The sequence below is a fragment of the Callospermophilus lateralis genome, chromosome 1 (genome assembly GCF_048772815.1).
Source record: "Callospermophilus lateralis isolate mCalLat2 chromosome 1, mCalLat2.hap1, whole genome shotgun sequence".
Lineage (NCBI taxonomy): Eukaryota > Metazoa > Chordata > Mammalia > Rodentia > Sciuridae > Callospermophilus > Callospermophilus lateralis.
In genome coordinates, this window is record NC_135305.1 from 218,536,740 (window position 1) to 218,558,380 (window position 21,641).

The 21,641-nt window shown below is 39.6% G+C and overlaps 2 pseudogenes; both read left to right on the top strand.

Annotated features, from left to right (window-relative positions):
* The first annotated feature begins 7,225 nt into the window (after positions 1-7,225).
* LOC143401202 (olfactory receptor 7E178-like) lies at positions 7,226-7,981 on the top strand (annotated as a pseudogene).
* A 9,884-nt stretch (positions 7,982-17,865) lies between these two features.
* On the top strand, positions 17,866-18,754 carry LOC143401206 (olfactory receptor 7E24-like; annotated as a pseudogene).
* Positions 18,755-21,641: the final 2,887 nt, after the last annotated feature.

A 21,641-nucleotide genomic window follows, 5' to 3' on the forward strand; every position in this document is an offset into this window, starting at 1 on the left:
TATATATGTATGTTGTCTGAATTATTGATTGTGTTATTTAGTCTAAAGTTTCCTTATTTAGTTTTTGTTTGGAGATCTGTCCAGTAGTGAGAGAGGTGTGTTAAATTCACTCAGTATTCTTGTGCTGTAGTCTATTTGACTCTTGAAATTGAGAAGGGTTTGTTTGATGAACATAGATGTTCCATTTTTGGGGGCACAACTATTTTTAATTGTATGTCCTGCTTATATATACTTCCCTTAAGAAGTATGAAATGTCCTTCTTTGTTTCTTCTGATAACTTTGGTTTGAACTCCACTTTATCTGAGATGAAAAAGGAAACCCCTGCTTGTATATGCAATCCATATGAGTGATAAGTTTTCCCCCATCCTTTCACCTTCAGCCTGCAAATGTCTTTTTCCATATTGTTGGGTCTTGCTTTTTAATCCAATCTGCCAATCTATGTCTTTTGATTGATGAGTTTATGCTGTTGACATTCAAGGTTATTATTGTGATATGTTTTGTGTTCCCTGTCATTTTGATTTATTTCTGGTTTTAATTTTGACTTAATTTCTGCTTTGGTTGAATGTCCACCCTTTGCTGGTTTTCACTGACTGAACAGGTCTTGTTTGTGTCTGGTCACTGAAACACAAGCCCTATACTTCTCCTTAACAGCATCTACAGACTTCAATTACTCAAGAACAATGGCAGACATGTCCATGAGCCTAGGAAAAGTAAAGTAGGAACAGAGGGGAGTGAGAGCTTAGAGCATATTCTGAGACACACTTTAGAGTTTCTCATCATTCCAATGCTGCAGAGTTATTTGACAATTGTCCTGAGCAGGAGAACCATTATTTTTTTTTTAAATGACTGAATGCTTCATTTTAAAAAATGACCAAATAAATGTAACTAAAGCATATGCTCATTAGGTTCAAATAGCAATGTTTTATTATTTACAATATATTGCATATTTATACTGAGAATAGACATTAAAAGTTGATTATCTTTAAAACACATAAGTGAGAGCAGTAAATTGAGTACACAAAGTCCCTCCCAATTAGAGCTAGGGTCCAAATCTTAAGTGTACCTTCATTTTCTTTTTTTTCATCTTCCTGCATTAATGTTGAGAAGTCCTTAGAGATGGCATTGCATGGACCAATTAGTTCAATAATGAGCTCTGTGCATTCAGCTTCCAAGGTCATATATTAGGGCCCAATCAGCCTGTGCCTGCAGCCCTTCAGTGAATGGTTCCTGTCCAGTGAGCTGTGTGGCTGTGTCCCCTGCTGTGATTCTGCATCAGGAAGCTCCCCACTGACAGCATATTGATAGGAATACTGGGCACAGATTCTGAGCCTTTGTTGGGCACCAGGTATGGGTGGGTCTTGGGATGTGCACTTCTCTGTCATGAGCCAGCAGAGAAGCAGTATAACACAGTAGGTGTAGATGGAGCCTTGGGACCCTGGAAGAAAGATGGAAAGTATTGCTCCTCTATTAGAAGTACAAACATCACAGTTTGAGTATCCAGATGGGAGTCTTCAGTATGTCCATTTTCATGCATCTTGTTTGAAAAAATTATGTTTTTATTTTTGCTAGCGTATCGGATATCTTATTTAAAATATGCTCTCCATTTCACTGGTTTTGTTTCCCATAGGTAAAAAAATGTGTCCTCAGAAGTGTTCACTAGCCTGGTGCAGTGGTGTGTGTATGTAATCCCGGTGGGTTGGGAGGCTGAGGTGGAGGTTCACAAGTCCAAGGTCAGCCTCAGCAACTTAGCAAGGACCTAATCAACTTAGGGAGGCCCTGTCTCAAAAAAATCAAAAGGGCTAAGGATATGGCCCTGTGGCTAGGCACCCCTGAGTTCAATTTCTGGTACCAAAAAAAGAAAAAAAAAAACTGAAAGAATGAAAAAAAAAAAAGATTCCCTAACCACCATGAAAGACTCTGGTGGTGATAAGGATGAGGAGGACAATGCTAGAAACGAGAGCACCACGGACTAATGCTTAGGGCTTCCCAGGCTCAGGGGGTGAGCAACGTGTTCCCTATCATCGGTTTCATTTCTTGTGCATTGTCCCACTCTGAAAATGCATGCCCCATTTATTATTATTTTAGAGAAAAAAAACCTTTATAATTATGCAACTTGCTCTTGTTGTTAGGTAGGAAAGACTGCAGCCTGGGCTGTCTGACCATGGACACTGGGCATCACAGGAGAATCCTGGCAGGCTGTCCCATCAATAAGCCAAAAGCCATTCCTCTTTTCTGTCACTGCAGAAAGAGAGCCTTGCCCATGGTGCAGTTCCTTGCTGGATTCCTGGTGATCAAGGGCAGAGCAGGGCGAGTGCCTTCTGTATGCACTGTGGAAAAACAGTCACAGGTCACAGGAGAGGTCACAGTAGGGGAGTCTGATGATAATTCAGCACAGATCATGCTATTGGGCCCCTTCCATGACCTCCTTGGACCTCACCATATGACCCTTCATGCTCGAAAACAGTCCTCTAATCTTAAAACAAACTTAATATATTGTCTTTATTTTATTTTATTCTACATCACTGGAAAAAAAACTTAAATGTATACCTTATATTGAAAACCTTAGAACATAGATAGAGAACTTTATGTTGGGTGGAAGAAAACAAAAACACATAGCGAACGGGCCTTAGAGTCTTTCAGTCCCACTTATTATGTCTGTGAAGGAGCAAGTCACTAGTGTCTGGATTCTGCATTGATATCTGAGTTGGTTTTTGTTTGATAAAACTGCATTGACTAAGGATGAAATAGATACATCATGCTCTTACAGGAATAATGTGGAATTTTTGAAAAATTTCTGAGCAAACTAGATCTAGATATTATTGTTACTGTTGGTTGTGATTAGGTTAATCCTCATGCAACTCAAAAAACTTACACCCTACTCAAAGTTAGAATTTTTCTATTTCTGGATTGGATATTTTATTTTTGATGCTCCGCATATCTGTGCTATGTATTTGGGAAGGTGACCCTCTTTCTATTCGTGACTCCCTGGGGCCCATGCTTGTCTTGGCACAGGGAGGCATCTAAGACAGATCTTTTCCACATTGAATTCACCTTATCTTTCTTCCCCAAAATGGCCCATATTAATTTGGATTCATGGACTTCTTGCTTCCAGTCTGTACTTTCATTCTTTGAAGCAATGCCTCATGAAAATCATGACAAGTTAATCACTATCGCTCTGTGACCTTTTCATGGACATAGGAACCCTTCGTTTTTATTTAATTCCCTCTAACTTAGGTCAAATTTGAGCACTCATGACATAGATTTTCTAAAGTAAAAAATAGCAAAATGTGGTAGGACCTGAAGGGATCCCTGAAACCCTAGCCTTCTACTGAGGCACATATCAGAGTTTCCCACTGTGGTGTCTATGGGGGTCTGTTGACAATTTCTTTCCTCAATACTGTTGGCATTTCCCTAATCATACACTTTTAATTTAAAGTGATGATGACCAATCAGTTATCGAGTTCCAAATTTCCCTTTGGTGCTGCACATGTTTTGGAGCTGGGTGTTGCTCTCCCTCTCTCCTTAAGTAGTCGGAGCCTGGAGAAGTGGAGGGATTCTCACACACTGGGCACACACTGGCAGGGCTGTGATATCAAGTAAAGTGCTGCTTTTATGACTCAAATTCAAACACTTTCTCTTCTACCTGAGCAACATGGAAATATTGTATAAACAAGGTAAGATTTATTTATTTATTTACTTAGTCAAATTTGAAAAAATTATGTTTTTTAGAATTAGGCAGAGAATATGTCATGGTCAACAGTGTTTTGATGACACATATTAAGATGAAGATGTAGATGAGAATCACAGTCTCCAGAATAAGATTCCTCCGTGTTTCTTCTTTGCTAGCAAAGCAATAATCTTTATTTTTCCTTTTTCTCAAAACTCTGTTTCTAATATTAAATTGGTTTGGGGACAAGATGAAGCTTTTGGTAACAAATTGGTAACCCACCTGGGATCCCACAGCTGTCCCCACCCTAGTCTTCTTGGGCAGCTCTGACACTCCATGCAACCCCCTTCCATCCTAAAGATGCAAGGTGGCTGGTGAGCTTATTAAGAAATGACTGCTGGAGAACTAGGACCTGGCTTTGTCTTTGATGAAGCAGAGGAGCTGTACCTGTGAGTAAAGTGAAAAACTGGGGGACTGCCCCAGCAGCTGCTAAGGCAACTTTTCCTATGGGAAACTCCCATGTTCTCTCTCTGATCCTTAAAGATTGCTATATTTTGGTCTATTGGAGAAAGAGAAAACTTAACACAGTAAACTTGTGACACATTTGGCCATCTGGTAAGTAGCCCAGTATGCATGCCAAGACCCTTTTGATTCTACACATCTGGTTCCCCTTCATGGGCATATGGTTATATCGGGATAAACCAAGTACTTTTTTGTATAACTGTAATGCTCTTAAAAAATCAAGGGGAGATCAGTATGGAAGAGGAATGGGGCTAGGGGAGGGAGGATGCAAGGAAAAGGAAAGTACTAGGGAATGAAACATCTCAAATTATGACATTATATTGAGTTCATGTATGCATATGTAACAATAAATGTCACCATTATGTACAACTATAATACACTCATAATATCATGGGGAAAAACAAACCCAACTATTAAGTATAACTATAATAATTACTTTTTAAAATTGGTAAGTAAACGTAACTCTTAAAAAGTAAATTTGGACCTGCATTTTTCTTTGGAAACCATACACCTATCCTCTGCTGATATATTATGTATAAATTCTTATTTGTGTTATATGAAGAGATGAGCAACAATTTTGAAATGATTGCCATATCTTACTGGTTAAATGGTGCCCTTTCTTCAGGTAATGCTTTGTGTAGGATGAAGAGTTTGAAGTAGAGGAATGATCTTCACAAATGGAATTAGCACCTCAATTTAATGTAAAGGGTGCATTTCTGGGGCAACAGGTATTGTGTTGTGCACTATTTAGATGAGACTTAGGTGCTCTTTATGTAATTTTTAATGGAAACCTTTATGGGAACATAAATTAATATTGACATAGAAACATCAACAGAAAATCACACCTCCCCATTTCATGAAGTAGGTTGTTTGGGAGACAGGTTTGCAGGAGAGTGCAATCAGCAGAGATAGTAACGTCACAGGGGAAGAGATGCTTCTGGATATGGGTCCAAGGGATTCCCAGGGCAGAGGGGGAGCTCAGCTCTGACATAGTGAAGTTCCAGCTTCCTAGTGAATACCTGAATGCTTGACCAGAGAGTCCACAAAGTGGGGTTCTTGTCATATGTGATGGAGAAGGATTTCAGCAGGAGTTGGACAGAGGCATGGACATAGGTTTATTTATGAAGGCAGGTACACATGCAAGGGAGAATGTGAGCTGTCTTGAAGGTGAGAGGCAGCCCTGTTTTGTGTAGGGTATCCAATGTTTATAGAAGGGATGTATCAGGTGCCAGACTCAAGGTGAGCCAGGGAGGAGCTGCAAAATTTTGCACCACTTTCCCCTGCACTTGTTTATTTTCCCCATATTACAGGGGCATGAGCCAAGAGCTTGGGCCAAGGGCATGTTGTTCAAGATTTATAACTTTGCTTTCTACATCTCAAAGTAAATATTGCATGTTTCCTTGAAGATTCAATATTTCTCTCTCTTTATCCTAAATCTCTAGCTCACTAAGAACTCAAATTTCTGAGGTTATTGATCAAATCTCTCTATACAGTATTAGTCTGGAGATAAGTATTCTCAAATACCTATATTTTAACATAGATAGTGGGTGTTATTGAAATAGGATATGGTAATATTCATAGAGCTTTTTTTAAGTGCCAGGGTGTTGTCAGACAGTGGTTTCCAACTCTGGTGTAAGAAAAAAAACCTAGGATTTCTCATGCAGATATCCTGATTAAACTGCTGTTCGTCTGATTTCACAGTATGTAGATAATCTAAAATATCCAAAGATGAACATTAACCTTAACTGAGACAAAACCACTAGTTAGTCAATAGGAAAGATTTTTTAAATAATTTCTTATAACAAGCACCCCAAGATAGGTAATCATTACTCAAAATTTAGACAAATTCAATCACAGCAAGAAGAGACAAATAATGAACCCATGTTACACTCATATAGCTTAAGTGAGAGAATTACAATCTGCATATCAGGAATGCCTCACCAGAGAGTCCACAAAGTAGAAATAAGTATGTTGGAAATAAGAGCTGAGATTTGGGCCTTTTTTGTGTCAAAAAAAAATTGATTGTTAATGACCTAGGATCACAAAACCATGGAGCAGTTTTAACAGGTCAGCTGAAGGAAAGAATCAAGGAAAGAAAAACAGTGAAGAGCTCTTCTATATGCCAGCTAATCTGCTGATATTGTATGGGTTCATACAAATAAACCAGCATAAAATCAAACTATTCAAAGTGTTTACTATCATTTATGTTTTTAATATCATCTCTTTCAGCCACATTTGTGATCAGGGTTACCATTTTTTTTGTGCATTTGGCTCAATCATATTTATCTAAATTTGAAATGTGCCAAAGACAAGAATATTTGCATTATATTACATACCTTTAAAGAGCAACCTTTAATCTGCAGAGGAGGGCAATGAGAAAATCAAAAATGATGAAAGACTTTGAAGATAAGTAGCTCATAACCATGCTTTCTGACTGAGACACATCACCCTCAAGTTGTTAGAACAAAGCAAATTTAAGTGGTTCTTAATAAACTTTCATGAACATTATTTTTTCTTAATAAAAAAAATTATTACTTTTCCTGAATTTCCCTTAAATGGTAGTCTATAATTTCCTGCAATCATGAACTTCCTCTTTTTGCTCCTGGGCTTTTAACATTGATCAGTTAAATGTCTGAAATAGGGTGTAGAGACAGGGGTGAATGATGTAGATAGCAACAGTGAAAGAGTGTACAAGCCTGGGTGACTCAGGACTGAGACCTATGTTGTGGGTGTGTGGATCTCCAGTGTGAGCAGCTTCCTAGTGAATACCTGAATCCAAATGCACGCAGAGTGAGTGGAGCCTGTTGATGGGTTTCTTTTTTTTTCTTACACTCTTTGCTTTTCAAAAGGTGTCCAAGCAACACAAAAGCACAAAATTTAACTCACGTATCAGAATTCTATCTAATGGAACCCTCAGAGGATCCAGACCTGCAGCCCCTTCTCTTTGGACTGTTCCTGTCCATGTACCTGGTCACAGTGCTTGGGAACCTGCTCATCATCCTGGCTGTCAGCTCTGACTCCCACCTCCACACCCCCATGTACTCCTTCCTCTCCAACCTGTCCTTGGCAGACATTGGTTTCATCTCCACCATGGTCCCCAAGGTGCTGGTGAACATCCTAACTCACAGCACAGTCATCTCCTACGTGGGCTGCCTGACACAGATGTCTCTTTTTGGCATTTTTGCCTGTATGGATTATATGCTTCTGAGTATGATGGCCTATGACCAGTTTATAGCCATCTGTCACCCCCTAAATTACCTGGTCATTATAAATCCTCACTTCTGTAGCTTCTTAATTTGGGTGTTCTTGTTATTAAGCCTTTTGGAATCACAGTTGCACAAATTGATGATCTTAAAAATAACCAACTTCAAGAGTGTGGAAATTTCCAGTTTCTTTTGTGACCCTTCTCAACTTCTGAATCTCTCTTGTTCTGACTCTTTCTATAATAACATTGTCAAATATTTTTCTGGAAGCATTTTATGACCTTTTCCCCATCTCAGGGATCTTTTTCTCTTACTATAAAATTGTTTCCTCCATTCTGAGGATCCCTCCTCAGGGGGGAAGTACAAAGCCTTCTCCACCTGTGGCTCTCACCTGGCAGTTGTTGGCTTATTTTTAGGGACAGGCTTTGGAGTGTACCTTGGTTCAGCTGCATCACATTCTCCCAGGAAGGGTGCAGTGGCCTCCGTGATGTACACTGTGGTCACCCCCATGCTGAACCCCTTCATCTACAGCCTGAGGAACAGGGACATTAAAGGTGCCCTGAGGAAGCTGCCCAGCAGGATGGCCTAAATCTCAGACCCTGTAGTGTCCGGTTGTGATGTGTGTTGGAAAATTCATTATAACTAATTATCAAGTTGGGTTAATCTGCCTCTTCAGGAACATTGATGGGTTTAATACCACACATGATGTAAGTGCAATGCCTGCAGCCAGTGATGGGGAGGAATGCTTGGGAGTTCTTCATATTTGGAACAAAGGATCACTGAAATAATGAAAGATTTTTGAGATGGTGATGATGAATATTTCAAAAAAAACCTATGTGATCAATGATGCTTATCATAATACTTGAGAATGGTTAAAAGGAAAAAATTTTAACTTCAATTTACTGAAACAATAGTAATATGAAGCTAAAAAGTTTTTTTTTAAGAAATAAAAAATTTATAGTAGAGAAGAACCCTCTTCCTTAGTAGAGATAAACTGATAAACACTGATAGATGTTCATTTTCTGCTCCTCTTCTCCATCATTAATATTAGGAAGCTCTTAAGAGTTGCTGATATGCTTCAGCTACTTGGTAAACTAGGAGCTTTATGCACTGAGCCACCAAAGTCACACAGTAGTTAACAACCAGCCTGTGCCTCCAGCCCCTCAGATTGAGGACCCCAGTGCAGTGGGCACCATTATGCTTCTCTTTCTGCTGTGGTTGTCTGTATCAGGAAGCACCTAACTGAGCGTGTGTTGATACCCGGAGGCTGAAGTCAGGGCCACTGGGCACCAGGGAGGGGGGGGGTTTGGACCTGCCCTCCTTAGTTCTAAGTCAGCAGAGACCCAGTGTGAATCAGGAGCTGCTGTGGAAGGGGAGGGTGGAGGAAGGACATTGCCTAGCATTATTTCTTCGCCATCAGGAGGAACATGCACTTTGTCTACCCAGATGGGAGAACGAGGTGCAGATTGTCAGGGATGATACTGTGAGTTCATCTGCTTTGTTGTGGTGAGCACAACAGGAAGCTTAGGGAAAGTCCTCTTTAACTGCCACCTGACTCTTTCTGCCACACTCTGTCATCCCCAAGGGCAGAAAGGCATCCCTTTAAACTGTGTCCTCAACACTCCAGATGGTCTGTGAAGGAGATGATGAGGATGTGAATGAAGATGAGGATGATCTTTTGTTGGGGATTCTGAATTCCAGGTACTAAGGTCTGTACTATAATTAGATTGTTTGAATTCACATGCAAAGTCTTCCCACAGCATAAGTATCACCCAATTTTATTTTAGAGAACAGAAATGAGCACAGGTGTACATGTAACTTGGGCTAGGTATTCAGATTGAATAACTGAAGCCATATTAGAAACGCTGTGTGGATTTAAGGCACATGGCATTTGGTGAAGCCATTGCTGACAGGTTGTCCCCTCCACAAAACAATCATGTGTTTCTGTTTCCTGTCGCTCCAGGATGGGACCAATTTTCTTGTTCACTTGCTTTGGGATTTCTGGTAGATTCCAGGACAAAGGAATCAGGGGCATCAGTTGCATCATTTCTGCAACAATGGCTGAGAGAAGACAAAGGTCCCTTGGGCACAAGTAATCCAGAACATCCTCCTGTGTCCCCAACTCCAGGATACACCTGCAGCTGCCACATCTGCCTATATATTTATAATTAATCCTCTCCATCAAATGGGAGAAAAGTAGGTCTGGATTTCATTACTACTCAGGGACTTTAAAGGGTTAGGAATGTACCAGAGATGTTGCTCTAACTAAGGCCATTTTATTCTGTTGAAAACTTTCTGATTGTTGTTTACAACAATCAGTGTTTTAACACTGAAAAAGATGAGTGCATCAGACCCAGAGATTCACAATTTAATTTTGGCTGCTGTTGGCTGGACTCATCCTTACTTGAACAAAGTGCAGGTGCTAATGTCTATGATACTCAGCAATGTCCTCCAAGATGATTTCTAGTTGATACAATGTTATTGAACCCAGATTAAAGAGAAATTGTTTCTTCCTGTGTGATTGATATGTGAGGAATATAACATATAAGCAAACGAAAATTAGTTATCATAAATATGGAAATGTCATTCTGTATTATTGAAATGAATTTTCCTGTGACCTCTTACTATTTTCATATTTCTGTAATGGTACAGCCTCTTATTCCCCTTTCATACGTATATGCTGTATGTTGGGTTAAAAATGATCTCTCTCTTATTTCTGATTTCCCAGAGCCTCTACCATGTTAGGCACAGAGAGATAAAAATTAAAACTATGTTGTTAAACACTGAATAGACCTTTGCTACATTCACAGGTCCTGGCCATGCTCAAGTGGGGTTTCACACAGTGGTGCTCTCTTGTCTGTACCTTCAGTCTACTAAAAAATGTCCCTAAGAGCAGGAGACGATATTGAGCAGCTATTGTTTGTGTCAGTGGCACGGACATTGAAGCCCCAAATTTTCTCTCATCAGCATCTGCAACATTCAATTACTCAACATCAATGGCAGAGACGTCCATGAACCTAGGAAACGTGAAGCAGAAACATAGGGAAGTGAAGGACCCTTAGAGCTTGGTCTGAGACACACTTCAGAGTTTCCCATCATTCCAATGCTGCAGAGTTCTTTGACAATCCTTCTGGGCAGTAGACCCACTGATTTCTAAGAACCGAATGTTTAATCAAAGAAAAATTTAATAACCAAATAAATGTCACTCAAGTGTATACTTATTATGGCTCAATAGTAATTTTTCTTATTTATATTATAACCTAATAAAAATGGAACTTAAAAAAACAGAGGAATAGGCTGAAATGTGGCTCAAGCGGTAACGCGCTCACCTGGCATGTGCGCGGCACTGGTATCCATCCTCAGCACCACATAAAAATAAAATAAAGATGTTCTGTCCACTGAAAACTGAAAAATAAATATTAAAAATCCTCTCTCTCTCTCTCTATTTCTTAAAAAAAAGAGAAGTGTTTCCATTCCAAGTTTTCTAAGAAGTCTCCATACTGCTTCACAGAGTGGTGGCACTGATTTACAGTCCCATCAGCAATGTATGATTGAGCCTTTTCCCCCCACATCCGCGATTTGTAGATTGTTTAAATTCATATGCAAAGTCTTCCTGCCTCATAAGTATCACACAATTTTATTTTAGAGAACAGAAATAAACATAAGTGTTGATGTAAATTGGGCTAGGAATTCAGATTGAATAACTGAAGCCATATTTGAAATGCTGTGTGGATTTGAGGCACATGGCTCTTGATAATTGCCATTCTGACTGGATTGAGATGAAATCTTAGAGTACTTTTGATTTGTATTTCTCTAAATGCTAGAAATGTTGAATATTTTTTTCATATATTTGTTGATCAATTGTATATCTTCTGTGAAGTATCTGTTCAGTTCCTTAGTCCATTTATAGATTTTTTTTGGTGTTAAGTTTTTGGTGTGGAACCACCAATTGACCCAGCTGCCCCACTCCTTGGTCTATATCCAAAGGACCTGAAGTCAGCATACTACAGAGACACAGACACATCAGTGTTTATAACAGCTCTATTCATAAAGCTAAACTATGGAAACAACCTAGATGCACTTCAACAGATGAATGGATAAAGAAAATGTGGTATATTCACAATGAAATATTATTCAGCCTAACAGGAAGCTGGAGAATATCACGTGAAGTGAATTAAGCCAATCTCAAAAAACCAAAGGTCAAATACTTTCTCTGATATGCAGAAGCTAATTCATAATGGGTGGTGGGTAGGGAAAATGGAGTAACTTTGGACTGGGCATAGGGGAGTAACGGGAGGAGGGTGGGAAGGATAGAGGAATGAGATGGACATTATTACCCTAAGTACATGTATAATTACGTGAGTTTTGTGATTCTGCATCATGTTTAGCTAGAGAAATGAGAAGTTGTGCTCTGTTTATGTACAATGAATTAATTGAAATGCATTCTGCTTTCATGTATAACCAGTTAGAACAAATTAAAAAAAGAAAAAAATGGAAGTGTTTAAAAAACATAAAATGATAGAAGTAATTAATTTTGCAAGGTTCTTACTAATTACAGCTAGGGTCCAAATCTTAAGTGGACCTTCATTTTCTCTTCTTCGTCTTTCTTTATTAATGTTGGGAAATCCTTAGAGATAGGCATTGCATGGACCAATTAGTCTAATTTTGTGCACTGTGCATAGAGCTTTCAAGGTCATATATTAATCCACAGTCCAGCCTGTGCCTGCAGCCCTTTCATTGATAGTTCTTGTCCAGTGACCTGTGTGGCTGTGTCCCCTACTGTGATTCTGCATCAAGAAGCTCCCAGCTGACAGCATATTCCTGGGAATGCTGGACACAGAGTCTGAGCCTTTGTTGGGCACCAGGTATGAGTGGGTCTTGGCATGTGCACTTCTTTGTCATGAGCCAGCAGAGAAGCAGTATAACCCATTAGGTGCAGATAGAGCCTTAGGACCCTGGAAGAAAGATGGAAAGTACCGCCCCTCTATAAGAAGGAAAAACATCATATTAGTTTGAGTATCCAGATGGGAGTCTTCAGTATGTTAATTTTCATGCATCTTGTTTGAAAAGTTTATGTTTTTATTTTTGCTAGGGTATTAGATATCTTATTGAAAATGTGGTCTCATTCACACTGGCTCTGTATCCCATAGGGTACAAAATGTATCCTAGGAAGTGTTCACTAGCCTGGTGCAGCAGTGTGTGTATGTAATCCTAGTGGATTGGGAGGCTGAGGTGGAGGTTCACAAGTTCAAGGCCAGCCCCAGAAACTTAGCAAGGCCCTAATCAACTTAAGGAGGTCCTGTATCAAAAAATGAAAAGGGCTAAGGATATGGTCCTGTGGCTGGGCACCTCTGAGTTCAATTTCTGGTTCCAAAAAAAGAAAAAAAAACTGAAAGAATGAAAAGAAAAAAGATTCCCTAAATACCATGAAAAGACTCTGGTGGTGATAAGGATGAGGAGGAAGATGCCAGAAACCAAAGACTGAAGCTCAGGGCTTCCCAGGCTCAGGGGTGAGCAACATGTTCCCTATCATCGGTTTCATTTCCTGTACATTGTCCCACTCTGAAAATGCATGCCCCATTTATTATTATTTTACAGTAAAAAAGAACTTTATAATTATGCAACTTGCTCTTGTTTGTTTGGTTGGAAACACTGCAGCATGTTTGCACTGGGCTGTCTGACCATGGACACTGGGCACCACAGGAGAATCCTTGCAGGCTGTCCCATCAGCAAGCCAACCAGCCAATCCTCGTCCCTGTCACTGCAGAAAGAGAGCCTTGCCTATGGTGCTCTTTCTTGTGGGATTCCTGGGGTCACAAGACAGAGCAGGGCGGGTGCCTGCTGTATGCACTATGTAAGAACAGCCACATGTCTCAGGAGAGGTCACAGTAGGGGAGGCTGATGATCATTCAGCACAGATCATGGTCTTGGGCCTCTTCCAGGAACTCCTTGGACTTCACCATATAACCCTACATGCTTGAAAACAGCCCTCTAAACTTAAAACAAACTTAATATTATGTCTTTATTTTCTTCTTACTAACATAACTGGAAAGAGTTTAAATGTGTACCTTATATTTAAGACATAGGTAGAGAACTTTATGTTGGGTGGAAGAAAATATAAACACACAACGGATGGGTCTTACAGTCTTTCAGTCTCATGTATTGTGTCTGAGAAGTAGAGAAAGTAACTAGTGTCTGGATACAGCATTGATATCTGAGTTGGTTTTTGTTTGATACAACTGCATGACTAAGGATGAAATAGATATATCATGCTCTTACAGGAATAATGCAGAATTTTTGAAAAATTTCTGAGCAAATTAAGATCTAGATATTATTGTTACTGTTAGTAATAATTAGGTTAATCCTCATGCATCTCAAAGAATTTATCTCCTACTCAAATTTACAGTTTTTCTCTTCCTGGATTGGATATTTTAATTTTAATGCTCCCCATGTCTGTGCTGTGTATTTGGGAGGGTGACCCTCTTTCTATTTGTGACTCATTGGGGCCCATGCTTGTCTTGGCACAGGGAGGCATCTAAAAGAGATCTGTTCCACATTGAATTCACCTGATCTTTCTTCACCAAAATGGCCCAAAATAATTTGGATTCATGGACTTCTTGCTTCCAGTCTGTACTTTCATTCTTTGAAGCACTGTGCCATGAAAATCATGGTGATTTAATCGCCATTGTTCTGTGTCCTTGTCATGGATATAGGAACCTTTTATTTTTATTTAATTCCCTCTAACTTAGGTCAAATTTGAGCATAGTTTTTCTAAAGTAAAAAATAGCAAAATGTGGTAGGACCTGAAAGGATCCCTGAAATCCAAGCCTTCTACTGAGGCACATATCAGAGTTTCCCACTGTGGTGTCTATGGGGTCTGTTGACAATTTCTTTCCTCAATACTGTTGGCATTTCCCTAATCATACACTTTAAATTTAAAGTGACAATGACCAATCAGTTATCAAGTTCCAAATTTCCCTTTGGTGCTGCACATGTTTTGGAGCTGGGAGTTGCTCTCCCTCTCTCCTTAAGCAGTCGGAGCCAGGAGAAGTGGAGTGATTCTCACACACTGGGCACACACTGGCAGGGCTGTGACATCAAGTGTTGCTCTTATGACTCAAATTCAAACACTTTCTCTTCTACCTGAGCAAATACCCTATAAACCAGATGAGATAAGATTTCTTCAGGAGTCATTATGCAGAGAATATGTCATGGTCAGCAGTGTTTTGATGACACATATTAAGATGAAGATGAGGTAGGAATCACAGTCTCTAGGACAAGATTCCTCTGTGTTTCTCCTTTACTAGCAAAACAATATTCCTTATTTTTTTTTTCTCAAAACCCTGTTTTTAATACTGAATTGGTATTGGGGACAAGATGAAGCTTTTGGTAACAAATTGGTAACCCACCTGGGATCCCACAGCTGCCCCCACCCTAGTCTTCTTGGGCAGTTCTGACACTCCATGCAACCCCCTTCCATCCTAAAGATGCAAGGTGGCTGGTGAGCTTATTAAGAAATGACTGCTGGAGAACTAGGACCTGGCTTTGTCTTGTGATGAAGAAGAGGAGCTGTACCTGCGAATAAAGTGAAGGACTGAGGGACTGTCCCAGCAGCTGCTAAGGCAACTTTCCGATGGGGAACTCCCATGTTCTCTCTCTGAACCCTAAAAATTGCTATGTTTTGGCCTATTGGAGAAAGAGGAAACTTAACACAGTAAATATGTCACATTTGGCCATCTGGTAAGCAGCCCAGTATGCATGCCAAGACCCTTTTGATTCTACACATCTGGTTCCCCTTCATGGGCATATGGTTATATTGGGATAAACACAACTGCTATTATAACTATAATGCTCTTTAAAAATCAAAGGGAGATCAGTATGGCAGAGGAAAGGACTGTGGGATGGAGGATAGGAGGGTAAGGGGTAATACTAGGAATTATACTGGCCAAATTATACCATTATATGTTGTGCATGTATGAATATGTAACAATGAATCTCACCATTATGTACAACTATAATACACTCATAATAATATGGAAAAAACCAAATGCAACTATTAAATATAACTATAATGATTATTATTTTTTAAATTGGTAACTAAATGTTGCTCTTAAAGAGTGAATTTGGACATGCATTGTTCTTCAGAGATCACACCCCTATCCCCTGCTGATATATTATATAGAAATTCTTATCTGTGTTTTATGGAGAGATGAACAACAATTTTGAAATGATTGTCATACCTTACTGGTTAAACAGTGTACTTTCTTCAGGTAATGCTTTGTGTAGGATAAAGACTTTGAAGTAGAGGAATGATCTTCACAAATGGAATTAGTACCTCAATTTAATGTAAATGGTGCATTTCTGGGGCAATAGATATTCTGTTGTGCACTACTTAGATGAGATTTAGGTGCCCTGTAGATAATTTTTAAAGGAAACCTTTATGGGAACATAAATTAATATTGACATAGAAACATCAACAGAAAATAACACCTCCCCATTTCATGAAGTAGGCATGTTTAGGAGACAGGTTTTCAGGAGAGTGGAATCAGGCAGAGATAGTAATGTTATGGGGGAAGAGATGCTTCTGGAGATAGGTCCAAGGGGTTCCCAGGGCAGAGGGAGAGCTCAACTCCAGACCAGTGGGGTTCTTAGCATATTGATGGAGAAGAATTTTCAGCTGGACAGAGGTTTATTTTTAAAGGCAGGTAAACATGAAAGGGAGAATGTGGGTTGTCTTGAAGCTGAGAGGAAGACCTGTTTTGGGCTAGGTGTCCAATGTTTATAGAAGGGCTATATCAGGTCCTGGACAGGAGGTGGAGCCAGGGTGGAGCTGCAAATTTTGTACCAATTTTCCCTGCACATATTTATTTTCCCCATATTACAGGGGCATGAGCCAAGGGCATGGGCCCAAGGGCATGTTGTTCAAGTTTTATAACTGTGCTTTCTACATCTCAAAGGCTTGTGGATGTTTCCTTTAAGATTCAGTATTTCCCCTCTCTTTATCCTAAATCCCTAGCTCATTAAGAACTCAAATTTATGAAGTAATTATTGAAATCTCTCCATACAGTGTTAGTCCTGAGACAAGTATTGTCAAATACCTATATTTTAACATAGGTAGTGGGTGTTATTGAAATATGAGAAGGTAATATTCATGGAACTTTTTCTAAGTTCCAGGATGTTGTCAGACAGTGGTTTCCAACTCTGGTGTAAGAAAAAAAACACCTAGGATTCCACATGCAGATATCCTGGTTAAGCTGGTGTTGATCTGATTTTACAGTAAGTGCATAATCTAAAATATCCAAAGATGATTATAACATTAACTGAGACAAAAACTACTAGTTAGGTAATTGGAAAAATTTTTAAAACCCAAGGTAGGTAATTATTACCCCAAATGTAGACAAATTCAATCACAGCAAGAAGAGACAAATAATGAACCCAAGTTACACTCACATAGCTTAAGGGAGAGAATTACAATCTGCACATTAGGAATGCCTGACCAGAGAGTCCACAAAGTGGAAATAATGTGGTTAGAAATAAAAGCTGAGCTTTGGGCTTTTTTTTGGTGATGATATCTTAAACTGCAAACTTGATGGACTTGAGATCACAAAACCATGAGCAGTTTTCACAGGTCAGCTGGAGTACATAATAAAGGGAAAAAAAACAGTGAAGAGCTCTGTTATATGCCAGCTATTCTGCTGAGATTGTATGGGTTCATACAAATAAACCAGTATAAAATCAAACTATTTGAAGTGTTTTTTTTATCATTTATGTTTTTGATATCATCTTTTAGCCACATTTGTGATCAGGGTTACTATTGATTTTGTGCATTTAGCTCAATAATGTTTATTGAAATTTGAAATGTGCCAAAGACAAGGAAATTTGCATTATATTACATACCCTTAAAGAACAAGCTTTAATCTGCAGAGGAGGGCAATGAGAAAATTTTAAAAAATGATGAGTCTCTTAGAAGATAAATGGCTCATAACTATGCTTTCTGACTGAGACTCATTACTCTCAACTTGTTAGAACAAAACAAATTGAGCTGGTTCTTCATAAACTTTCTTGAACATTATTTTTTTCTAAATAAAAAACATTACTTTTCCTGAATTTCCCCTTAAATGGCAGGCTATAATTTACTGCAATCATGAACTTCTACTTTCTGCTCCTGGGCCTTTAACATTGATCACTTAAATGTCTGAAATAGGGTATGGAGAGAGGTGTGAATGATGTAGATAGCAACAGTGAAAGAGTGTGCAATCCTGGGTGACTCAGGACTGAGACCTATGTTGAGGGCATGTGGATCTCCAATGTGAGCAGCTTCCTAGTGAATACCTGAATTCAAATGCATGCAGAATGAGAGGAGCCTGCTGATGGGTTTCTTCCTTATTTTTTTTCTTACACCCTTTGCGTTTCAAAAGGTGTCCAAGCAACACAAAAGCACAAAATTTAACTCACATATCAGAATTCTATCTAATGGAACTCTCAGAGGATCCAGACCTGCAGCCCATCCTCTTTGGACTGTTTCTCTCATTGGACCTGGTCGCAGTCCTTGGAAACCTGTTCATCATCCTGACTGTGAGCTCTGACCCCCACCTTCGCACCCCCATGTACTTCTTCCTCTCCAACCTGTCCTTGGCTGACATTGATTTCATCTCTACCACGGTCCCCAAAGATGCTGATGAACATCCTAACTCACAGCAGAGTCATCTCCTATGTGGGCTGCTTGACACAGACGTCTGTTTTTACCATTTTTGCGTGTATGGATTATATGTTTCTGAGTGTGATGGCCTATGATCAGTTTGTAGCCATCTGTCACCCCATGCACTATTTGGTCAGGATGAACCCTCGTCTCTGTGGCTTCTTAATTTTGGTTTCATTTTTGTTCAGCCTTTTGGACTCCCAGATGCACAATTTGATGATCTTAAAGATTACCAACTTCAAGAGTGTGGAAATTTCCAGTTTCTTTTGTGACCCTTCTCAACTTCTGAATCTCTCCTGTTCTGACACCTTCTCTAATAACATTGTCAAATATTTTCTGGGAGCATTTTATGGCCTTTTCCCCATCTCAGGGATCTTTTTCTCTTACTATAAAATTGTTTCCTCCATTCTGAGGATCCCATTCTCAGGGGGGAGGTACAAAGCCTTCTCCACCTGTGGCTCTCACCTGGCAGTTGTTGGCTTATTTATAGGGACAGGCCTTGGAGTGTACCTTGGGTCAGCTGCATCACATTCTCCCAGGAAGGGTGCAGTCGCCTCCATGATGTACACTGTGGTCACCCCCATGCTGAACCCCTTCATCTACAGCCTGAGGAACAGGGACATTAAAGGTGCCCTGAGGAGGCTGCCCAGCAGGATGGCCTAAATCTCAGACCCTGTGGTGTTCAGTTTCGATGTGTGTTGGAAAATTCATTATAACTAATTATCAAGTTGGGTTAATCTGCCTCTTCAGGAACATTGATGGGTTTAATACCACACATGATGTAAGTGCAATGCCTGCAGCCAGTGATGGGGAGGAATGCTTGGGAGTTCTTCATATTTGGAACAAAGGATCACTTTGAAATAATGAAAGATTTTTGAGATGGTGATGATGAATATTTCAAAAAAAATATCTATGTGATCAATGATGCTTATCATAATACTTGAGAATGGTTAAAAGGAAAATTTTTTAACTTCAATTTACTGCCACAATAGTAATATAAAGCTAAAATGTTTTTTAAAGAAATGTAAAATTTATAGTAGAGAAGAACCCTCTTCTTTAGTAGAGATAAACTGATAAACATTGGTAAATGTTCATTTTCTGCTCATCTTCTACATCATTAATATTAGGAAGCTCTTAAGAGTTGCTGATATGCTTTAGCTACTTGGCAAACTAGGAGCCTTATGCACTGAGCCACCAAAGTCACACAGTAGTCAACAACCAGCCTGTGCCTCCAGCCCCTCAGATTGAGGACCCCAGTGCAGTGGGCACCATTATGCATCTCTTCCTGCTGTGGATGTCAGCATCAGGAAGCACCTAACTGAGCTTGTGTTGAAACCCCAAGACTGAAGTCAGGGCCACTGGGCACCAGGGAGGTGGGGGCTTTGGAGCTTCCCTCCTTAGTTCTAAGTCAGCAGAGACCCAGTGTGAATCAGGAGCTGCTGTGATAGGGAAGGGTGGAGGAAGGACATTGCCTAGCATTATTTCTTCGCCATAAGGAGGAGGATGCACTTTGTCCACTCAGATGGGAGAACAAGGTGCAGATTATCAGGGATGGTACTGTGAGTTCATATGCTTTGTTGTGGTGAGCACAACATAAAGCTTATGGAAAGTCCTCTTTAACTGCCACCTGACTCTTCCTGCCACACACTGTCATCCACAAGGGGAGAAAAGGCATCCCTTTAAACTGTGTCCTCAACACTCCAGACAGTCTGTGAAGGAGATGATGAGGATGTGAATGAAGATGAGGATGAATTTTTGTTGGGGATTCTTAATGCCAGGTGCTAAGCTAAGTACTATCTATAGATTGTTTGAATTCACATGAAAAGTCTTCCCACAGCATAAGGATCACTTAATTTTATTTTAGAGAACAGAAATGAGAAAGTTCATGTAACTTGGGCTAGGTATTCAGATTGAATAAGTGAAGCCACATTTGAAACGCTGTGTGGATTTGAAGCACATGGCATTAGGGCAAGCCATTGCTGACAGGTTGTCCCCTTCACAAAACAATCATGTGTTTCAGTTTCCTGTTGGTCCAGGATGGAACCAATTTCCTTGTGCACTTCCTTTGGGATTTCTGGTAGATTCCAGGACAAAGCAGTCAGGGGCATCAGTTGCATCATTTCTGCAAGAATGGATGGGAAAAGACAGAGGTCCAGGGGGAACATCCCCCTGTGTCCCCAACTCCAGGTCACACCTGCAGCTGTTACATCCACCTGTATATTATAATTAATCCTCTCCATCAAATGGGAGCAAAGTAGGTCTGGATTTCATTACTACTCAGGGACTTTAAAGGGTTAGGAATGTACCAGAGATGCTTCTCTAACTAAGGCCACTTTATTCTGTTGAAAACTTTCTGATTGTTGGAAAACACTGAAAAAGATGAGTGCATCAGACCCAGAGACTCACAATTTAATTTTGGCTGCTGTTGGCTGGACTCATCCTACATTGAGCAAAGTGCAGGTGCTAGTGTCTATGATACTCAGCAATGTCCTCCAAGATGATTTCTAGTTGATACAACATCATTGAACCAGATTAAACAGAAATTGTTTCTTCCTGTGTGATTCATATGCGATAAAGGTATAATATATGGGCAAAAGAAAATTATTTATTGTAAATATGGAAATGTCAATCTGTATTATACAAATGAATTATCCTGTGACCTGTTACTATTTTCATGTTTCTGTAATGGTACAGCCTCTTATTCTCCTTTCACATGTGTATGCTATATTGGGTGAAAAACAATCTCTCTCTCATTTCTGATTTCCTAGAGCCTCTACTATGTTATGCACAGAGAGATAAAAATTAAAACTTTGTTGTTAAACATTGAATAGACCTTTGCTACATTCACAGGTTGTGGCCATGCTCAAGCGGGGTTTCAACACAGTGGTGCTCTCCTGTCTGTACCTTCAATCTTCTAAAAAATGTCCCTAAGAGCAGGAGACGATATTGAGCAGCTCTGGTTTGTGTCTATATCATGGTCACAGAAGCCCCATACTTACTCTCAGCAGCATCTGCAACATTCAGTTATTCAACATCAGAGACGTTCATGAACCTAGGAAAAGTGAATCAGGAACAGAGGGAAGTGAGAGATGCTTAGAGCTTGGTCTGAGACACACTTCAGAGTTTGACATCATTCCAATGCTGCAGTCCTTTGACAATCCTTCTGGGCAGTAGACCCACTGTTTTTCAAAGAACTGAATGTTTTATTTAAAAAAACTTAATGACCAAATAAATGTCACTCAAGTGTATACTTATTATGGTTCAATAGTAATTTTTATTATTTATATTTTAACCTAAAAAATGGAACTTAAAAAAAAACAGAGAAGTGGTTCCATTCCAAGTTTTCTAAGAAATCTCCATACTGCTTTCCAGAGTGGTGGCACCAATATGCAGTCCCATCAGCAATGTATAAGTGAGCCTTTTCCCCCCACATTCTCTATTTGTAGATTGTTTGAATTCATGTGCAAAGTCTTTCCACGGCATAAGTATCACACAATTTTATTTTAGAGAACAGAAATGAGAAAGTACATATAACTTGGGCTAGGTATTC